At 43.6% G+C, this 3226-nt stretch overlaps 1 non-coding gene across 1 annotated transcript; it reads right to left on the bottom strand.

The window, feature by feature from the left end:
* Positions 1–1865: 1865 nt before the first annotated feature.
* TRNAN-GUU lies at positions 1866–1939 on the bottom strand. The gene has a single exon. It is a non-coding gene; the product is annotated as a tRNA-Asn (tRNA).
* Between the last annotated feature and the right edge of the window lie 1287 nt (positions 1940–3226).

Raw genomic sequence — 3226 nt, 5'->3', positions numbered from 1 at the left:
GCGTTTTTTTTCCCCCTCAAAGTAACTCCTCCTGACGGAAGGGGAAAAGGGGACGTCGGGAAGCAATAGCTGCACCTGTGATTCTTAGGAACCCTGAGAGAAAGTGCCATTACTACCCAACCGGCCCACTATCTGTGAGCCAGTACTCATTTCTCTTCTCCTAAGCAGGTTGAAGAGGCCACAAAGTTACCGGGTTCCCTCCAAAAGCACACAACAGTGGCCACTTCAGGTTGGATTTTATATCAGGCAATCCCTTACAATTCCCTTTGTTATCTCCTAGTGCCTGAACCTTCTCCATAGGCTGACATCGGAAAACGATTATGTATCTCAAGTATTTCCTAAGGGTACTGCTTAGCTTCCCTTGCTCTGGAGCAAAGTTGCAAAACAGGTTCACTTCCATTACAAGGCCAAAGTATATAAATCTAAATATGTACCTGGATCTCAAACCAAGGATTTGTGGAATCAATATTTCATATCCATACCAATTTAAAGTATATAGTATTGTATTTTGCCACAATTAAAAAAATAACAGCCAAGGACACTATATATATTTTTCAAAGACATGACCTTATTTACATACGCAAAGAGAAACTGGAATAAAAAGACATATAGTGAACCCCAGAGAGTGTAAACCTCTAGGGGTGGAAAAGGGAATGGGTGTGGATAAACAGAAAATAACTGAAAGGTATGAAAGAGCCTTGCTTAGAGCACGCATGTTAATATTTCCTGAACTAAGGAACATAATCTTATGTACCCAGGATCTAAAAATATATATTAACTAATCAGGGAAATGGAATTTTTAAAATGCTATAGGAAAACAGAGAATTGTATCTATGTAAACCAGTCTAGTGAAAAACATAAGGAAAATATTTTTAAAAAATACACGATATGGTGGAAATGAGACCAACTATGTCAGGAATCCCCAACACAAAGACTAAATACTGCTAATTATAATGGATTCAAGTCTTCTCAGGGTGTGTATAAAAGTAAATTCCAGTTACAGCAGGGTAGTAGACAGAAAAGGGATAAATATTAAGAGTAGTACAAATCTGTACCAAGCGATGCATGAAAGAACTAAAAAGTAGGAAAACATTGTTTCAGGATTTCTTTTCCTTCAGTCCTGCGGGTGTTGGTCACACCTTCTAAGAATGAAGAGGTAAACCAGATGAAGAGTGGTGGGCAGCAAAGCAAAGTTTATTGAGCAATAGTATAAAGCTCCTGGAGAGGGAGGGAGCCCAAGTGGGTTGCCTTCAGAGTTTGTAAGTTTAGGGGTTTTTATGAGGTCTGTGGAGCTGTCTTAAGCAATCAGGGTGCGCTGAGTCATGCCAATCAGGGCTTTGGTCAGGCATCTATCTACCAATTAGGTTAATGTCTCTATGCTGATGGTCTTTTTTTGCTGACATTTGGGGGCTTATGTCTTAACTGCCCCTTGCCTGTGATATTGACAAATTCTTTGTGGTTAATTGTCTTTTTTTAGGACGTTTTGCAGAAGTCATTGCTGCAAGGGCTACTAAGCAGAATGTTAGTGTGGTCCTATTTAAGCTGCAGAACAGGATTTCTGTCTTACTTTAGCTGTCTGGACTCCATATTTTCTTGTTGGGAACTCAGGCTGGCCCTGAGCACCTAACTGTCCAACTAACTCCTAATACACAAAGGGTTAAATAAGCACTAGTACACGCGATATGGAAAGTGAGGCAGAGAACACTGGTGTTCTTGCTTTCTCATACATATGCTTTAAATAGCTCTTCCCAGGATCTGGGATGACCTTCCCATAAAGGAGGTGCACAGGACAGAATGGTAATATAAGTGGGGTCTTCTTGAAGAGGAGAAGACCACAGAACAAAGACTTTCTAAATGCAAAGTCTCGTCCCTGGGTGGGCTCGAACCACCAACCTTTCGGTTAACAGCCGAACGCGCTAACCCATTGCGCCACAGAGACCTACGGGAGCCTCTTCCCTCCTCCCACCTGAAAGCAAGCACGCACTCAACGCCAAGGGAAACCCTGGCAGGACCACCGTGCAGGCTCCAAGGCTTCGGAAAACCCGGGAGGAGGAGGAGTCGCGCTGTGCTCCTTGCGTTTGAACCCCGTGCGTTGGGTGATTCCGAAGGCGGAAGGGCAGCCAGCCGAAGTGCTGGTCGCTGTGATGGGAACCGGAAAGATAAAGGGAAGGGGGATGGCGGAGTAAGCGTGGGGGAGAAGCAGAAACGAGATCAAAGGAAAAAAGGAAACGTGAGAAGGAACAAAGAAAGAAGTATGGATGAGACGAAGAGACTGCTAGGAAATCTGTGAAGAGGCACAAGCCCGAACCTGAGATATGAAAGTTGTTTTGTTATGTAGCAGAATGGGGAGGGAGAAACGGAGAACAGTATGAAAGAGAACGGCATGAACATCTGTAGATGTCCAGGAATAAAACAAAGGAAGTGTGAATATTTTTACATCAAAAAAAATTGAAGTGCAGTGGCTGCCAGCAGGACTGTGGTGCATCGTCCCTGCGGAGTGGTTAGTGCCCTCGCGGCTGCAGAAACCTCCGTTCAAACCAGGTAGCCGTAGGGTAGTGTCTGGCCAATCTTTTGGGTTGCTCTTAATCTCAGCACCAGCTATGCACCTTAGTTTGCCGCAGGGGGAACAGAGGGTACTTAGGAGCGGAGTACACCGCTGGCCCACAGCGCCCTGCGGTCGGGAGAGGAGTAAATCCCACAGTGCACTTCCGGCGGCCGGCCAAAGTGAAAGCTTGGTTTCCTTGTCTCCCTACGGAGCAGAAAATATCCCCAAAGATGAAATACCGCCTTTCAAGGACACTGGCCTATAGCTTTCACTAATGAAATAGTGTCCTCGTAGCCTTTTTTCTGGTAAAGATATTTCAAGAATCAGTGTGTGGGGGGAGGGGTAACTCTAAATGAAAATGAATTTTCGAGTTTACGATAAAATGCCAACAAGTCATGGTCTATGCCAGCTTGTCGCCATCTGCCATCCGCTAGTTTTTATGGGAACAGTGAATTATTGAATTACAGTTCTCGAAGACTAAAGATCACAAATCTTTAGCGTCCACTTTGTTGAATGTGGGCAAATGTAATCATCACTCAAAAAAAGTTATAAAAAATTGCCATCATCTCAGAAGTGTACCTTGAGCCCCTTTCCAGGTAATTCATACCTTATCTCGCTTAGTTAATTATTAGTTTGAGGTCTATTTGCTATTGGTTACTATTGCTTATTCTTGAAATTCAA

Source organism: Ursus maritimus, unplaced genomic scaffold (genome assembly GCF_017311325.1).
Source record: "Ursus maritimus isolate PB19 unplaced genomic scaffold, ASM1731132v1 scaffold_12, whole genome shotgun sequence".
In the NCBI taxonomy this organism is placed as follows: domain Eukaryota; kingdom Metazoa; phylum Chordata; class Mammalia; order Carnivora; family Ursidae; genus Ursus; species Ursus maritimus.
The sequence above is the reverse complement of the archived record's forward strand: the minus strand, read 5'-3'. Positions and strand labels throughout refer to the sequence as shown.